Source organism: Clinocottus analis, unplaced genomic scaffold (assembly GCF_023055335.1).
Source record: "Clinocottus analis isolate CAN_PGR_092001 unplaced genomic scaffold, fCliAna1.0.p SCAF_16, whole genome shotgun sequence".
NCBI classification, from domain to species: Eukaryota; Metazoa; Chordata; class Actinopteri; order Perciformes; family Cottidae; genus Clinocottus; species Clinocottus analis.
Window position 1 is genome coordinate 16,154,636 of NW_027175887.1, and position 19,976 is coordinate 16,174,611.

At 43.4% G+C, this 19,976-nt stretch overlaps 1 long non-coding RNA gene across 1 annotated transcript in view; it reads right to left on the reverse strand.

Annotated features, from left to right (window-relative positions):
- Positions 1-15,559, reverse strand: part of LOC137787140 (uncharacterized) — a 28,630-nt gene extending 13,071 nt beyond the window's left edge. The window contains exons 1-3 of the long non-coding RNA XR_011077613.1: positions 15,501-15,559; positions 13,226-13,397; positions 4,431-4,529 (exon numbers count right to left, since the gene is read on the reverse strand). This is a non-coding gene — a long non-coding RNA (uncharacterized lncRNA). The remainder of the gene's footprint in view (positions 1-4,430; positions 4,530-13,225; positions 13,398-15,500) is intronic.
- Between the last annotated feature and the right edge of the window lie 4,417 nt (positions 15,560-19,976).

The following is a 19,976-nucleotide window of genomic DNA, read 5'->3' on the forward strand; positions in this document are numbered from 1 at the left end:
GACAGAGAGAATGGAAAGAGGAGGAAGTGAGGAGCAAAAAGGGGGCGAGGGAGGAAGAGATTTTCTCTCTCCCTCCCCCTCCTCCTTCTCCTTCTCCTCATCCTCCTCCTCTTCCCCGTCTCTTTGAGATGCTTCAGAAGATAACAGGGTCAGGGATGAAGGGATGCACAGTTGGAAGACAAGAGAGGAGAAGAAGAAAAAGAACGACGGAGGAGGAGAGCAAGAGACAAACAAAGGTTGACACAACAGCGACAGAGTGACATTGTGTTTCCTTGCGTGAGAACGCTTGACGACGTTGTGTGTACGTGCACATATGTGTGGTGTGTGTGTGTGTGTGTGGCCTTTTACATGTTCGTATGCATCTGTGTGTCCTTGACACACGCGTGTGTTTTTCTGCGTGTCTGTATGTTGAATGTCGGCCCTCGCTACGTCCTTGTTTGTGTGCGTTTATGCAACATGACTGCGTCTGCATGTGAGGTTGTTTAGGGAATCACTGCGGTCAGCACTGTGGCATGAACCCAGTGTGTAATCTCTATTTGTGAGTTTATGTTTGGATCCCAGCGTGCATGCGCTTTTTTTTCTTCTTCCCTCCGTGTGTGTGTGTGTGTGTGTGCGTGTTTATAAGCGTACAGTAGGAGTGTGTGTTTGTGTTTTTTTCCTCCCGAGTTATTTTTAACGGCGCGTCACAGCAGGAGCCGGAGTTTCTCTCCAAGTAGGTCACAAGTGATAATAAAATAAGGATGAATAAAAGACTTGCACGGTAACGTGATGCTGCTGGTTCTGTGTTTGAGTATATTTTCGCATAATGTGCGTGTCACATGATCATAAACAGCTGTCCTTGTAAACATGCATGAAACACACAGATAACACAATCACATGCATTGCAACACACACACACACACACACACACACACACACACACACACTCAGACTGTACCTCCATGTTATCATTATCAACCATCGCACTGCACCAGCAGGCTTTGTTCTGTGAAACTGCTGCAGGGGAGTTTTTCCATTGTTTCATCATTTTCATGTTCTTTCGGTCTGATTATATTGATGTTATAAGATATGACATTATTGATTATTCTTTCTGGTGTTTGGTGATGCCAGAGATATGACTTATCACTGATGATGGATCAATGAATTAATGAATGAATTAATGATGCAATGGGACCCATGAGTAGCCACAGGTGTTGGAGGACCATGCCAATGTCACCCTTCAATTCTGCTGTTTTTTCAATTTTAATTTCTTATTTTATAACCTAACTCTTCTGAGAATTAAACATCTGGGTGGTTTATTTTTCATTAATTGAGATGCTGTACTACGATATGATACATTATGATACGGTGCCCTACGGTACGATGCGGTACAATACGGTACGGTGCGATATGGTACGATGCGGTACAATACGGTACGGTACGATAAGATACGGTACGATGCGGTGCGATATGGTACGATGCGGTGCGATATGGTACGATGCGGTACAATACGATACGGTGCGGTACAATACGGTACGGTAAGATACGGTACGATGCGATGCGGTACTGTACGGTACGATACAGTACGATACGGTACGATACGATACAGTACGATACGGTGCGGTGCAATATGGTACGATGCGGTACGATACGGTACGATACAGTACGATACCGTGAGATACCGTGCGATACCGTGCAGAACGATACGGTACGATACGAGACAGTGCAATATGATACCATACAATAGGATAGGATATGATACTGTACAATAGGGTACGATACAATACCCTAACCCTGCGAAACGGTAATAGAGGGTAGAACACAATATGATACGGGCTAGGATAGGATAGGGTATGGGTGTTTGCATCCTCAGCGGTAAGTTATGCATGTTTCTTGCGAGTGTATCCGCTGCCCTGCTACCGCTTGTAGTCGTGCTTTTCGCTGTCAGAATCTCAAGGTCTCGCCGAGCCGAGGACAGTTCGGTGACCTGCTTTTTCTGCCCGTCATGCGGTTCTGCCACTGTCGTCGGGCTGCGACCTTCAGTTTTGTTTGCAGCTGAGGGTGAAGCCGTCATGAAAGGTCAAGGTACTCTGGTACTGCCACGTGGGGGTAAAGGGTACTGGACTGTCACGGTGAAGAGAAGTCACACTGACATACACATCCAAAGAGTAACACATCGGAGGGATCACGTTCACCAGGACTTGTTTGCTACCATATCTTTTCGGATTCAACTTTTTGTTTCTGTTTGGTCTCATTGAGAACATTTACTTTATTTTGCAGTGAAGTCTCTACAAAGCGTCACGATGCTCACCGCCGTCAGGCGCCACTAAAAAACAACACTGACTCCAGCCGACTGCTGGATTTTAATTGAGGGATAAGACGACAGCTGATTGATAACAGCTGCGTGAACAGAACCTGAGTGGATTGTTTTCTTTTGTCAAATCCCAAAAGCATCCTTGCAGGATGTTGATATTTTAATTGTACTGCTTCTAAAACTCTAAATCTTCTTTTGACGTGTATCATCTCACACAAAGTTACAGGTACTTCGCGAGTTGCGTTGAAAATATTTTTTAAAAGCCAGTCTGGAATAAAAATGTCACATTTCCTGATAGCAAAATAACACATTTATAGAAATTGACAGTTTCGTTTTTGTACCATTTAATGTGTGACAAATCCTGCAAAATGCCTACATATGAAACCCAGCCAGCACAAAGAGCTGCAGGAGCTCCTGCAGGACTGTGTTTGCTCTGCAGAGGTGGCTCATTTATAACGACAGATGACAATCAGTCGGTTTGTGGAGCACATTGACGGAGGTCACCTTAAAAATCCATCTCCGCCTAATGTTTTTCTCTGTCTTTACTACTTTTTCTATTGTTATTTCATTGCCCCGTTATGCTTATTTATCATCTACTTTCGCGTTGGGGAAAGTTATTGGCTCCAACACAACCGATTGACATTTCAAAAGTTTTTGCAACACTTCTACTTGAAAGTTCACGATACTCTAAGTATGTGGACGATGCGTTGGTGTGCGTTGATGCTGCTGCACGTGACGCATACGACATCATTACATCTCAAGCGACTGCTCCCGGACACTATTTAGCATGACTGGACAACTCTCACTCCCAACAGTTCACCCACTGGGTATACTGGCGATGGCAGTGTGTCCCTATATACCTCATGTGTGTTTCTCCCAGTCTGCTCGTGTACATATTTGTCCGTTGTTCCTCCTCCGCATGCACTCGCCAACAGCTTGTACGGTTCACTTCAATGAGCTTTGGAGCCGGCTAATCTATATTTCAGAGTGGAAACGTACAGCGATGGTGACAGTGAGGCGTGAGATGGGAACAGACAGAGCATATGTATATAAGTTACTCGGGAGTTATGTTCGGCTGCCGTCCGTACATAAAGTCTTTATATTATACTCTCGTGAGCACGAGGGTCAAACTTCTCCACGAGTGCAAAAACATCTCTGGAATAAAGAAGTCTGAGGTCAGAACAGCGTACCCGAGAAGTTATTTGAGAGCAAACTCATGACAATAGCGTCTGGTTGTTTTCTCAGTCTTTCAATACTTGAATAAATGCAATTAAAAGGCCGTCAGGACTCTCTTGCTGCAGCGCAAAATAAACTAAACGAAGCACTTTGTATGACTGAATAATTGCTTTTAGGTAAAAGGCTGAAAACATAATTTAATGCATTGCACAAGCGGCCTTGAATTTACCAAAGATCACCACAAAAAAGGGCCTCGAAAAGCCAGGAAAATCATTTCAATGTATTTAAAAATGATTTATATGTCACGTGTTTGGTTAAAATGTTAACACATACTTAGCTTTTCAACATACGTGTGGTGAAAAAGCAGGATCAGCATCGTATGACGTCGCACCGAGGAGCTTTTTCAAAGGCCATCGAAACAAAAAAAAGCTCAACATATTACATCAACATACAATAACATGGCTGCTTCTCCTTTATGGCTTCACCATCTGAAACAAGAAGCTGGTAATTAAGCCCCTAGAGAGGCTAAATGAACACAGGGAACATCTGTCCCATAACGACAAACTCTCCCACACACCAGGACACGTCTTGGGACTCTAAAGAGACCTCGAACACGCCTTAACCGCAACATGCAGAACTTTTGATACCCCCACTGAACGTAGCGGGGATATCAATATTCTTTACACTACTTTATTTTTTATTGGTTGTTTTATTTCCTCACAACATGGAACTTCCATTCATCACACTTGAACTATTTTTGCACCGTGAGAAACAGAAGAAGAAGAGCTGAATAAAACATGCATGTGGTTTGGCCTAAATTAATCTTGCATAGCCAAGTTTACAAACGGGTCTGGAGGATACAAAGGACGCAGGTTTGGAAACGGTAGAAACACAGAGAGCTGTCGTTACACTTCAAACACAAGCTCCAGTGAACCTGTTTGTCCTCAAACGGAGAACTAACCTTTGCCAGCACTCATCAGGAGTTAAGACTCAACTGCAGGATTCCTCTGTCTGGTTTCCATCTCTCCTCCTCCTCCTCTCTGCTCTCTGGTCCAGGGCGCTGTATCAATAACCAATAGTTCAGACAGATGTTACTCCTAGATTGGTTGAAAAAGACATGTTTTCAACTGCTATAAAGATGCTGTAAAACCCTGCATGGCCAAGAATATAACAATGCCGTTATCAACCTGTGTTTTTCCAATAATGCTTTGTTTTTAATGTTACGTTTGGGACATTTTACTGTGCAAAACACAGAGAAGTAACCAACGGCAGAACAATAAAACATTTTAAAAACATGACGATAAACCGTATTAATGACGCTGGTTGACATATCACATCTCATAATTATAAGATACTTTCTCATAATTATGACTCAGTATCTCATAATTATGACTTAGTATCTCATAATTTCTACTTAGTATCTCATAATTATGACTTAGTATCTCATAATTTCTACTTAGTATCTCATAATTATGACTTAGTATCTCATAATTTCTACTTAGTATCTCATAATTATGACTCAGTATCTCATAATTTCTACTTAGTATCTCATAATTATGACTTAGTATCTCATAATTTCTACTTAGTATCTCATAATTATGACTTAGTATCTCATAATCATGACTCAGTACCTCATAATTATGACTTAGTATCTCATAATTATGACTTAGTATCTCGTAATAATGAGATACTACCTGGTTGGTGATGAACCTGTTGAAGAGGTTCATATTTAAACAGGTAGTAATTGTCACTGTATTAAACTTTATAAAGTATATAACTGAAGATATAACCCTCTGCTGTGTCGCTGATGTCAGTGTGTGGCTTCAAAATGAAGACACAAAATGTAGAAATTCAAACTCCTTCCCGCTGACGATGAATTAAAGTTAATGGTGCAGAAACTTTGTCTCTTCAACGAGCTAATCTTGAGCAGAGCAACATTTTAATGGCAGCAGGGAGTTGGACGCTGTTTCATTTCACTTATTGCAGATTATTTTCCTCAGAAGAAGAAGCCGTCAGCGTCTCAGAGGTCAAACGTACTGACGAGGTCGCAGCTTTTTGGGGATCCTATACTCCCTTCCCATTGGCTCACAGGCCTCCGGGTGTACCTTTCTCTCTGCTACGATGATTAATACATCACACATAACGCTTCACAATAACACGACACTCGCCTTCTGACCGACGACGGATCCCTTCCTCTCTGTTTTTCCTCCTCAAAGCCCGGCGGATCTCGCCGCCAGTCAGAGTCTGCCATGTTTTTGGAGGTGTCATCGGCAGAGGGAGGTCACTGCAAACTGTGGCCCGTCTCTGTGAGCGTATGTGTCACATTCAGTATGTGTGTGTTTGTGTAATAAGTCCAGAGAGAGAGGGGCTTGGAGACAGAGACTGACAGGCGGTGACGCCGGCCATTTTATCACCTTCATCTTGTCTTTCTGCACGGTGACACGAGTGCAAGTTGACTGCTTAGCGTTATTTTTCTTCTTCTCTTGGTAGTTTGTGCACGTTCACGACGGAAAGCGAGTGTGTGTTTGGACGAAGGTGCAGACGGGTGTTGCCGATTGTGCGTGTGCACTTGGTCCGTTAACTTTCGCCCGATCTTCTTTGGTGGAAGGACAAACTTCCCCTCAGGCTTCAATGCAGGAAGTTATTATTTAAAATGTAATATTCTGATGATCACTATGCAGCTGCTCAGTTGAACAGCTGATTATAGAATATATACAACTTTTAATTTTAAAAACGCACTCACACTCACACACACAAGCTCACACACACACATGCTCATACTCCACACTCAGACACACACACACACACACAAATGTCAGAAAGTGCAGCACATTGACAGCGAGACTGACGAAAAGATGAAAACCAGGATGACACAAAAAGAGAGAGAGAAAACACAGAAAGAGAAAGAGAGAGAGAGAGAGAGAGAGAGAGAGAGAGAGAGAGTTTGATGGGTTAAAAGCAGAACACATGACAGATGAAACAAAGAGAACAAAGTCACATGACACAGAATGTAGAAACACACATGAAGCCCTTCATGAAGTGTTCATCGGTCTCGTGAGTTTGTGCATCTCTGTGTCCGTCCACGCCCAACCTCACACACGCAAAATGCAAAAATATAACACAAAACAAAGAGTCTTGCTGGTATTCATTCATTCAGTCTCACACAACGGAAGTAGCTGTTGCAGACACACCAGGCGGACACACACCTGCACACACAAAAACACCTTCAATCAACCTGAAGAGAATTTAAAACATTGTGTTTAATTGATGACAATAAAAATAATTAAAATACTAATCAGCAAATAATCCAACATTTGTATTATTTGCTGATTCAAAGCAGAGATTTTGAGAAATCATTCGGGGGCAAAAGTTCAAAATCTTAATAAGTCATCCAAAAAAAATGCATAAAGATTCCACCCATTTAAAATTGGCGGTGATAGTTTACTCCGGTAAGACTGAGCCGCCTCTCGCTTCCACCTGCAAAGTCAGAAGAAGAAGAAAAAAGCCTGTTTTGCTGCTTTAAGACTCTGACGAAGGCCGCCGGCATCATCAAAGATGTCGGGCTCGAGTCCTGACAGGGACCCGAAATGTTTTCTGTCTGATGTTCAGGGGCCAAAAAAAAATGCAAGAAATGTTTCTGGCAAAATCTGAACTATCCGTCTGAAACTGATGGACTCATTTAGAAATTAATTTGAAGGCTGCGCTGTCACTGCGGGCGATTCAAACACGCCGTTTATTTATTCAGACGATAGTTCAAACACTATTTTATTTGCATTTCATACAGACGTGACTAATGTTTGAACGCCACTTTGCACACCTACACTTCTTACAACACATTATATATAAATAATATTGTGGTAATGAGTCAGAAAAGGTGTTGATTCAAAATTTAGATACGCCCAATATATCGTATACGCCCAATATACATTGTTTTAATGACAATCCCAATTTATGGTCATAAAATGAGCGGGACCAAACATTTACACTATCTGTGCCATATAGAACGACCTGCATGGAGGTTTTTATTTGTATTAAGTGACACAACTATAAGTTGTATTCGAAAGTAATGTTGTAGAGAATGACATTGGGACATTTCCTTATTTTACCATAGTTCAATAAAAATGTAAGAGGCATCTGAAAAAGAGTCCTGCAGCTTATCTCTAACAACACCTTTAATATGATATTAATAGTGTAATGATATGGACGTTATGAGCTGTCAGATGATTGAATTCTTTCAAATTGCTAACAAGGTAGCAAAAAACATCGTTATTGTTATTCCACCATCATCCAACAGGAAGTGGAATAAGAAAGGAATGTTTGAAGATGGGAAAAGGTGGACGAACATGAGATGAAAGACAAAGACACAAACAAAGAATGAATAATGAACTGAGGGTGGTCTCTCTTTTCTCTCCTTTTCTTTTCTCTCCTTTCCTTTGCCCTCACCACCTTCAGCTCTCCTCTCCTCCTTCAGCCTCACTTATCCTCACATCCTTCCTATCCCCTAAACTCACGTCCTCCTACTTTATCTTGTTTGCTCTCCCTCCGTTCCCTTTCTCCCCCTCCAAGCGCTGCTTCCCCTCTCTCCCTCTCTATTTCTCTCCATTTCTCCCTCCCTCTCTCTCCCTCTCTCTCTCTCCCTCTCCCTCTCTCTCCACAGTTTTCTGTCTCATCCGTTCATCTCTGTTGTTCTCCCAACTCGTTCCCCGCCATCCCTCCCTATGGCCAACAACAGCTGCTTAGACAAAGTTTGTGTTAAAAGTTGAAAAGTTAAGCTGATTGGTCGGGCCATCGCACACACAGAGACACATACAGACACACAGACACACAGACACACAGACACACACACACAGAGCTGTGTTGTGCTTCGGTTGCCCAAAAATAAAAATTGTAGCCGGGGGCAAGAAGCTGAGCCTGATGTTATTATAGTCCGATGGACAACAGAACACATTTACAATTCCTCCCAATAAAAAAAAGTCCAGACCCGAAAATACTGAACGGGCACAACGGCTGAACATCTGGGTAATATTGTCCTACGTCTCCTTTCCTTCTTTCCTCCCCTTCCCTCTTTTCCTGTCATAAGAGCAGGCGACTCGAAGGAGAAGCCGAGCGAAGGGCATGGGAGGAAAGGGAAGGATGAAGGAAGTAGATGACGAAGGATGCTCCGCACTCCACTCGGCCTCCTAAGTCTCCTTCCCTCGGTTTCCTTTTTTCTCCCTCCCTCCCTTCCTCTCCACTACGTCCCTGACGAGATGCTTTCTGACACTGCCACTGGCTGCCGGTTCCTTAAGCCATCTGCAAAACACACACACACACGCACACAACACACACACGCACAGAGCGATACGACACACAGAATGGTTTCACCACAACACACACACACACACTTTCACACATTCAGCACAAACCGCAACAGAAAACACACAGCTGACTGCGTTTTAAACACTCAAGCTTCTTTTATATCAAAAAAACGAACAGAAAAGCTCTCACTCTCATCGTGTGTATTGTTGTAGGTTAAGCTAGCTAAAGCAACCGGCGAGAAGCTAACGTTCGCTAACCAGTAACGTTAACGTTCAAGCTAATTTGGATGTTTTTATTTAGTAATTTAGTATGTGAACACATTTAAACGGAAGCCATATTTTTATTATTTTCAAAATTACCTAAAATTGAAGACGTTATAAATATCTTGCAGCAAATATATGCGGGTGCTTCCCTTGTGCGATGTTCTCGTAGTTTTTTCCCGCCATTTGATGATTGCGATGGGAGGACCTGCGCATCTCAGGCTCTGCTCTCTGGCTTTTCTCATCCTACCTCAAAGACCTCAATGACCACACATGGTGAGGGTCTGTGTCTGAACCTTGTCCTGTCTCTACTGGGGTCCCTCAAGGCTGCGTCCTGGGTCCCCCGGCACTTAAATACCACTTACTGATAGCACTTTGTAGTTTGGCTCTCCTGAAGAAATTGTACTTTCTTGAGTATTGCTATCTTGAGTTTCTACTCATGGTTGAATGCACTTATTGTAAGGCGCTTTGGATAAAAGCGTCAGCTAAATGAAATGAGTCACAGGGCGGTGAGATATCGCTTGGTTCAAGCTTTTTTTTATAGCCCGGTGCTGTTGTGCTACAAAACATACTAATTTCCTGCCGTTGATTAGTCGAGAGGCGTCTGGGATCACAAATGGTACGTCATTAGTCGAGAGGCGTCTGGGATCACCATATGTCATTAGTCAAGGCGGCAAATCGGCTGAGAGACAAACACAGCTGTGTCAGTATTCACACATTTCAAACAGTCAAGAGGTTGAAGAGAGAACGTGCGAGTTAGAGGACGAACCCGCTCTCCGATTACCTCGAGATGTATTTCACGTCGAAGGGGTTTGAAATCGTCATTATTACGCCAATCGTCCTTCAACTCGCCTCTTCCATTTCTGCTCCCCGGTGATTTCTGAGAAAGCCGTTTGACAACCCCAAAAGCTGACGGGAGCTTTTGGCGAAAAATAAGATCATAACAGTAAAAGAAATGAGAAACCGATGCTTCAAAGAGCATAGAGGCACGGCACCGGCCGTGTTTTAATATTGTATGCACGCCGCATGGCATCACTAAAAGAGAGGTTTTGTGAGTTGTCCTGTCAACATTGCCATGGAGAGTGAGAGAGAGAGTTGGTTTCAGGATACAAAACACACTTTTAACAGGTTTACCAGGCACCCCCCATGTGTATCCGTCTCCTGATGGAGATGCTTGTATCTTCAGGATGCAGCGCTGTGCTCCTATTGGCTCCGGTCCAATTAAACCCATCGCCCTAAATAATCTGATCGGAGAACGCCCACAGGACTATCTGTCTGTTCTCGGGTAAAACTCAACATGTATCGTCGTGGCTGCGTTCAATCCTGTTGAACGCAGCCGAGTCGGTGTGGAGATCTGAACATGTTCTTCTATCAAGCTCCACTGCGGCTGAGCTGCAAGTATCTTAACTTGAGACCATTTTGTAGTCACTGTTGTCGGTTTAGAGGCCCTGCAGCCATACCCACACTGGGATTTTAGCCAATTAGACCTCCTTTTACAGCCGGCACAGGTGTGGATGTTGTTTCTCTCTGCAGCAAATCCATCATCTTGTCAATTCAAAAGCAAAGACTCTGAATTGCTTTTGTTTTTACTGCAACTGCTTATCAGTGGAGCAACAATGTTTTCAGACAATGTTTACATTTTTCCTTTGGGACACATGCGAGGAATACATTGAGATGTATTGAGCGTAACATCAACAGGAATACATTATAATAAATATGTATAATACATATAAATATCTTTAAAACCTGTGTGCACGCACATTAATTAAATGTGCACGAGATACTAACCGGCTTCACTATTTCTCTGCTTTTAATTTAAATAACCCAGTCACACACACAGATGTACACACATATCGACACACATTAGCATGCAAGCCTGTAAAAAAAAAAACGCAGACATGCACACACATACACACACACACACAGATATACCTACACACACATTTGGTCAGTAGCTGAGTTGATGATGCATGACCTCTCCAAATACCAGCGAAATGCCAGCATGGAGCGGCGATCTGATGTTGTAGGAGCGCACTATTTAATTAAGCAATTAAGACACACACACACACACACACACACACACAGTGCCTCAATTGATCCATCATCATGTCAACATTTGTCATGTGGGAAAATTCCTTCAATCATTCTTCTTAAAATCAAAGTAGTGAGTTATGGGCTAGGATGACGCACAAACACACATTCATACACCCACACACGCATGCATCATGCATGCATCCCCCCCCCCCACACACACTACCATGACATCATCTTCATGGTATCTCCCAATACAATGACACTCAGTTTGTTCAAATATATTTTCTTCAGTTTTACCTCAGGGCCTTCTGAGTTGTTATGACTCAACTATTCCCAGTTATGCGTGTGTTTGTGTGTGTGTGTGTGTGTGTGTGGAGAGGTGGGGGTGGGGGGGAATTGGGCTTTCTGACTCACCCCTCTTGTGTCCAAAGAGTGATTCTGCTGACTCCTGTGTTATGTCCTTAATCACTGTGCGTGTGTGTGTGGTTGTGTGTGTACGTGTACTCTAGGCCCGTGTCTCTCTGTACAGTGCATCCTTGTTTGCATGTCTTGAAGTGTGTATGCTAGTTGGTGTGGATCCGCTATGCGTGTCCATGCGCGTGTGTCTGTTTGTGTGTGTGTGTGTGTCCGTGCTCATGTGTTGGCTAACAGGTTCTGTCAGAGCGACTGAACTGAACTGAGGTCAACACACTTGATTAAAAGGAGCGCGCCCGCACACACCCCCAGCACACGGAGGGCTAGCTCTCATGCTAAGCCCTCGCGCACTTTGCCGGCGCTCAGATTAAAAACATGTAGCGCTCGCAGTGACAGACAGTAAATCCACCGCTGCGCATTATTATTATTAAAAGTTTGAATGTCTACAGGCAAAAACAGAGCATCTGAACTGGTATTAGTGGACGGAGAGAAACACGTTCTCCGAAGCGAGGGAGGGATCATCTCGCACTTCAAACAGAACGCTCCTCTTTCAGCTCCATTTTGAAATGGGATTACACTGCGGTTGCACTTAAAAGTCAATACTGGTTTCCCTTTAAGAGAACAGGCACGGATCTTCTTGAGCGCCTGCCCGCGTTACGCCGCGTTAGCCAACGTTGGGGTTCCCTCGCTAGCGATTGTTAGCCACAAGCCCCGTCACCACATCCGTTCAATTGTTTTTCTTATGCAACCGTCAATCCATCAGATTTTGCCCTTTGTCTCCAGTCAGTGTGTGAGGAACTGGCACATGACCGCTCACACAACACAACATACTTTAGTCACTGAACCCTATGTCTTCCCGTGACACACACACACACACGTTATATAACTCTCTATTCATGCCTCAGAGCACTTCCTTACATCTTGCTCACGCATTCCATTTCCTGTTTCATGTGTATGTTTACAGTGCCGTCTCTGGGTGTTTCCGTGTTTGCGTGTGGGGATTTGAGTGTGTTTGTGTGTTGTTTTTGTTTGTGTTTCCATGTTATCGACGTCAGCGGTGTTGGCATTCTGCTGCTGCTGTTGCACCCGTTTGCTTTCTCTGCCGATGAATGAAACATGGCCGACTGAGCAGCAGTGATGCACGACCGTCGAGGAAGAAGTCACAGGATAGATTTTACAGAATATTTCTATTATTTACTGAAAACACTTATATAGGCGACACTTTCAGATTAGTGGACACAGAAATAGGTCCATCAGTACAACGATAACTCAAGTCTTTATTATTAAAAAAAACAAGGTTTTCTTCACTTAATGCAAAGATAAAAGATGTAAAAAGTGATGATAATGAAGAGAAGAAAACTGATGTTTAATTTGGATTTGACCCATTTATTTAGTTTAGTTACTTAAAATTATCTGTAAAGCTGCGTTACATCTTACAGTATATTAAGAAAACATTGCATTTACGTCATGAAAAGTGTTCAAACTTAAATTGATTTTAGTAGCTAAACAGAATAAGACCCAGCTTTGTGAAAGCAAAGTAAAAAATACAAATCTAGCCAATAATTAAACCTAAAAGAAGACATATTTAGTGAGTTAAATCCCCCCAAAAAAGGTTAAAATCAGTCTGTTTTTTTATTGGAAAAAAAAATGTAATCCAATTTAAAACAAAAACAGCTGATACGTGAGTGCAATGTTCATTTAATGAGGCTTTACTGTATCTGTCACACTGTGTGGTAATTCTGTTTTATACCTGAGTGAAGTGCAGCAGAGCCTCGTTCTGGCTCAGGTCACCGCCTCTGCATGTGTCCCATAATGCACTGGGGCCTTATGGGCGAGTCCGGATATCGCACGGTTCACAGAGCCGACGTCAACACAGCTGCACAGTCGAAGTCCGACGTAGGAACGCTTTGTTGCGTCCGTCTCTGCGTGAAAACAAAATGCAATGTTGAATGTTCGAGGTTCAGTGAGGCCGCTCCTCCTGACGCCCGTCGCCCCATGCCAGCTCTTTTACATCGCCCGTCTGCGAGTCATGGTCGACGCCACTTTTCCCAAAACATTAGAAGAGCATCGCCCTCCAAACACACACTACGCCTAGTGAACCGCCACCTGGCTGGTGTTTGTAGAGAGCAGAGATTTCCCCCCAAAACACTCTCGTTAGGTTTCACAACGACTGCAACAAAAAAACCCTTGACTGCAATACGCATTCATGAATACGGTGTCCTTTCCTCGCTGTATGGCAGTGCGATGTTTGCGTGTGCACACACACGCGCACACACAAAGACACATTTGTGACACAAAGAAGTGAAGTTTGAGAGAAACAGAAGTAGAGAGAGAGGTTGAGCTGCTCAGTCATGCCTAGTGAGATGTACGTTGTGTATATTCTACAACAGTAAATTTAAAAGTCTCACACACACACACACACACACACACACACACACACACACACACACACACACACACACACACACACACATTACTTTCACATAATGCACCCAAGCCCTCAGACCTTGAATTTGTTTTCTCATTTCTTGTTTTTTTTTGTTGCCCTTTTTATGAGCTTTCTCTGTGGGCTGACCTAAAACTTTTCCACACACACACACACACACACACACACACACACACACGGACTAGACTGCTCACAGTAGAGGACATAAATCAGTGAGATTTGTTGGAGGTAGGACTACGAGAGCCAAGTTTTTTGTTGTGCTGCTCTGGAAGCGACGGTGGGCAAATCCTAATTGAATACAGAGAGTCTCTGACAAAGGAAGCCGTTTCTTTTCATTTAAGCAATCGAATAGAAGACGAGTCGAACGTTCAAACAGAGGCGGCACAAACATTTCTGCCTTCGCCCGCGTGATGGATGACAACATTTATAATGTGGGACAGTCTAAGGATTGGAGAGAAGGATGGACTTCAAAGTTAAAATCTTTGCCTCAGAACTGTGTAAAGTCATTGTTAAAGCGAATTAAACATCCCTCTGCCTCTGCTTTACCTTAAAACCGTTCAACAGGTGAAGCAACAGGGTCCCGGAGGAAGCGTTGGCAAGCGATGACGCCGCACAACCGAACCACGAGGTCGCAACAAAACCACTGATTCTCCTGGAGAGAAGAGGCGGCAGGCGGCGGGTGTGAGGTCAGAAGGTCGGCTTTATTTGCTCTCTCGTTGCTGATGAAACTTGCTTCTGCACATTTCACGCTTGTGTGTGTGTGTTTAATGCACAGGCGAAAGTTGCAATGGTATTATTTCATTTCAACCCCTTGGAAACTGTGGAGCCCCTACGGCAGATATTGCGATAAAACTGTATAATTTACTTCATGTACTCATAACCAGTAACATATAGACTGATATTTACACATCTGAACACACAACTAACAATAAACTATTTTATTATAACACCAAAATGATTCAAATAACCCTAGTGGTTGCAAACATACACCTTTTTTATTAGTTTGGGTATGCAATTTTCAAGCAGAGGCTTAAAAATAGATGCGTTTTCAAAAGGTTAAGAGCTGAATTTGGATTATTTAGAAAGTATCCACACAACATGCTGCCAAGAACTTGCAAACTAGGTTATTAGAGTTGTTACGCAGGTCTGTTTGGTGCGTTATTCGTCTATGGATGAGCAAAGCAGAATTAAAATGCATTGCTTATGTTACACCCCTGAAAACTGGGGGATAAATAATCAGCGATAACGCAGTTTCTATCAGCAAAAGGTTTCCTAGACTGATGTATACACTTAAAACAATAATCAACATATAAACATATATACACATGTGCATATTCCCAAACACAAAACCCAATCCCTTTACAAAATGGCAGCTAGGCTACACTAGCCACAGCTAGCCACAGGTAGCTGCAGGTAGCCGCAGCTAGCCACAGCTAGCTACAGCTAGTAGGAACTCACTCACACAGCACAGCGCCCCACACACACACAACTCTAAAGTAAACAAAATAGATACACAACATTCTCATGAAACAGCCCACATTCATACTGACACGCTAACTTCATTAATTAAACAACATACCTGAAAACAGGAGGAGAAATAATCAGGAGAGTGTTCAAGCAGTTTCTGTTAGCGAAACGTTTACTGGAATGAAAAGACCGCGAAATTTCGAGTGATCTACAGGCGCAGACCAAAGCAATCGGGCCCAGACTGTAGACGAAAACGATCTCAAAACGATCTCAAACAATACAAAACGATTCAAAACGATCTCAAAACGATCCCTCCAACACAAACCATGCTCCAAACCAGACAGACAATGACATCAACACATCTTTTAACAGTTATATTCATTTATATCACAGCCTGTATTAAAGTTCAAGACTAAAGTAATCGAGTCCAGCTTTCAAAACGATCTCAAAACATCTTTCAACTTGTCACACTTATGCCACAGACACCACTAAATACATATACATACATGTATATGTGTGCATATATACATATATGTATATATATATCAAAGCTTACTCCGTCACTCTCTCCGAAGGATGAGCATGCAAAACAAATTATTTAGTTAAAAAAAAGAAAATGTAAGATGTGTTTCAGATTGCACAACAAGGTTTTTTATCGCAGCTTCAAATCAGATACTTTTCAAACCACAGCATGGCCTTCGGTGGTACTTGACGCGTTGTAAAAACTACCGTGTAAACAATCAATATCACTGGAGAACAACGAACAGTGGAGTTCTCAAGCTGATTACAACTAGTGTGGAGTGCTGAAGCGGCTGTGGATGCACCTGCAGGACGAAACTGCAACCTGGAAGCGTTTCACAGCTACACATCATGAACTCTGCTCTCATCCTCCTCCAGCATGCTGACTGCGTGCTGCTCGCAGCTCGCTGCACTGTTTTTTTTACACCAGGAGCAACTGTTGAGGCAATCTGTTGACTCGGTTTATCCCTTGTGACGCAGCGTCCGCTTGTCGAGCACGCGGCATTACTTCAGCCGGAGCGCCGCGATATGAGACGAGCGAGGAACACCTGACGCACAAAAACTATCAGCTGCAACGGCATTAATGCACACATGATGCTCATGCAAAGGTGTGTGTGTGTGCGGCGTACACACAATGTGGTGGTTTACAGCCGTGTCCTCCATACGAGGCCCGAGGAGCTATTTTAAGTGTCCCACTTAGGCAGCGAGGCAGTGAAAATCCATACATCCTTCTGTAGACACAAATGCACAACTTTTCTTTTTTTTTCTCACATTCATCACACACCTATTAAGGTCGCGTGCCAGTTTCGGATTCTCCGCCCACGTCTTTTAGCTCGGTCGATAAATCCCGTCCGCTGATGGCTGATCGAGTTTGACTTTCTGAGAACAAGCTCGACCTCGTTTGGCCGGCGCGAGAAAATATTGTGCGGCGGTTTTGTTCAACATGCATGACACTTTTCACCCATCAGCCACCAATAGAGGCGGTCTGGAAATACTATATTACACAGATCAATAAGTAAAAGAATATCTGTGAGAGTTAACCTTTTGGAAACTGTGCGAAAATCCTCCCGCTCCCATTTTAAGTCCCAGCATGCCCCATTCAGACAATCTTTTGGCATAAAATACGTCATTTTTCTCATTTTTGAACCGAACGACAGTTTCTTGACTGAAACTCCTTCCTAACAGACCAAGACTTTGTTTTATTGTGAACTTGTTGCAGATTCTGACTCTTTAGGTCCTGATCTTTCCAAAAAGGTGTCTTATTGACACTCAAGGAGGCATTTTCGGGGAATCTGGCTCATATCATGCTGAATGTTCATAGTTATGATCAAAATATCTTTTTAAAGTGTTTTTTTTTGCAGATATACATTTTTTTCTCAAGACTTTGCTGAACAAATACATACAATAAACACAAGTATTGGAATCAATTTGGGGTTTTTACGATGACTCAAACACCTGCTGATAATTAAACACATTAAGAGCATTTCAAATCCCAATTTTTGCAGAAAACTATTTCATTGAATCTCTCAAAAGCGTTCAAACTTTCACTTCTACCTAAAAGACAGAAAACGTGTGTCGTTGCACACGATCTCTCTCGCCTCATGCGTACATTTGCTCCCGCAGGGTTTGAACATAATTTGAACTTAACACACCGCGGTGACCTTTACACAAGAGAAAATAGAGACGTGGACACGAGCAGCGAGAGGAGGCAGACAAACAAAACATGGAGAATATAAATAGAAGCAGGGAGACTGAATCGGCCGGAAATTTCATTCTTCAGAGTAATGCGGGAAGGCAGTTAGGTAAACTGACTTAGATATCACTGGGCGAGTGAGAGGAAGAGGAGGAGGAGGAGGAGGGAGTGTGTGATTGGGGGTTTTGGAAAAGGGAAGGAGGAGAAAGTGTTGATGGAAAAAGGATGGGTGAAGAGGATAAATGTTGCTCCCAGATGAAAACAAAAGGATGACACGAGATTGGAGGAGGCAGCTTATGCAGGTAAACGACAAGGAGGTAACAGAGCGAGTGCAGCGGATCGCTGGCGGAGAGAGGGGAAGAGGGGGAAATGAGAAGATAAATGCAGAGAGAGAGAGAGAGAGAGAGAGAGAGAGAGAGAGAGAGAGAGAGAGAGAGAGAGAGAGAGAGAGAGAGAGAGGAAAACGAGAGAAGAAGAGAGAACGGTTGAGGGGGAACCAGCAGTGATAGCGCTGAGACAAACGGAGAATAAAGATGTCGGAGAGGAAGAGATAGACAAACAACTGCAAAACAACAAGTGTGTGTTTGTGTGTGTGTGTGTGTGTGTGTGTATGCATGTGTGTGTTTCCCTGCACTATTTTGTGTGTTTGTGATTGACGAAACACCTGAATGCCCCCGTGCCTTTTTTCCCCTCAGTGCCGTTAACGCGTAGGTGTGTGTTTGTGTGTGTGTGTGTGTATGTGTGTGTGTGTGTTGGCCCAGAACAGTAATGTATGCCTTCTCCTCAGCCGGGTTGATCTCATTGTGTCAAACTCTGGGCTTTGACTAATCATTCTCCCAAAAAAAAAAAGAGGACTCAGCGAACAGTTTGCATACACAATTACATGAACACATATCGACACAATAACCCACAGACACACACACCTCACACTGCGTCTGTCATGGGTTTAATACGTTGATGTGTCCCCGACTGTGTGCCATCTGTTGGCGTGACTCTTCGGCCGTCCCTTTGCACTCTTCGCTCTCGTTCATCTGAACTCCACATCGGAATATCCTTAATCCAAACCCACAGGCAGGAGGTGGACTCAACTCCTTCTGGACGCTCTTTTACCAGAAGGTCAAAGGTTTAATGCCCAAAGTCCTCCACGCACGCACAGACTCTCAGGTGTGTGTTCCCGCCGAGTGTGTGTGAGGTCTCGCTGTCAAACTGTCAAGTGTACGAGGGCGCTTCCCGCTCAGACATTTTGAGCCCTTCATGCACACTTTGAGTAAATCTGAATAATCCTCACTTGAACAAGGAGGACTTGGCTGCTCCAGGCCATCTCCATGTGTCCTTGGGAAAGACACTTAACCCCAAATTGCTCTCCTGAAGGCATCAGTGTGTGTGTGTGTGTGTGTGTGTGTGAATGGTTAAGTATCCCTGATGGATGGTGGCACCTTTCCTTGCTTGCCTGACTGGGTGTGAAGGTGTGAATGACTTGTGGTGTGAAGGCGCTCTGAGTGGTGGGAAGACGAGAACGGAACAATACGAGTCCGTCCATACATCCGTTTAGCACATCACGATACAGAGAAACACTATTTCACACAGATTTAAGACGTGAGAAACAAAACCGAATCAAATGGGTTCATTTCATCCATTTCTTAAAGTTTTGGTTCAATGATTCTGGTTTATTGATTGACAGTTTCATCCTGATAAAGCTTTCACTTCATTGTTTTGGGGTTGAAGAACGTCCCAAACCTACTGTTGTACGCATATTTAAACACAACATCAAGGAATAGTGTGACTTAAAGTCACCTTTTAAAACCCTTCATAGGGCACTCGTGACCATATATGGTTACTTCCTCGATTAAAGGACTATAAGCTCTTGCATATGAGATACATACCCGTGTGTTGTACGTCAAAAATTGTAGAACAATCTCATCTCTGTATGCAATGAGGCACCATTGTCATAAGGAGTAGTGTGAAGAGATAATATGGCCCTAAAGCTGGACAATCTAAGCTCGATTTTTGTGAAAACATTAGCTTTTCTCACGTGGATGAACTGCTTTGGTGCTTGAAATTGGTTTACTAAAGGTCAAAGGTCAAAGCTCGGCACGTCGTGAGTTCTCTGTCAAGCGGTCGGTGTGTGTCTGTGTTGCGGTTGGATGTCTTTCATCTGCACGATTATTGAACCGTTGACATTTTCGGACCGCGTCTCATTAGGTCGGTTTCGTGAGGTCGGGCCGCCGCCGCGCGGCTCGATAGCCGCGGTAGCGTCAAGCTAGCTCACAGAATAACCGCCGATAAACGTTAACGCCGTTTTATCAGTGTGAAGGAGTGTTTACCCAACTCGTGGCTCCTTTGAAGGCCTTCAAAAGCGACGTTAAGGGAACCTGG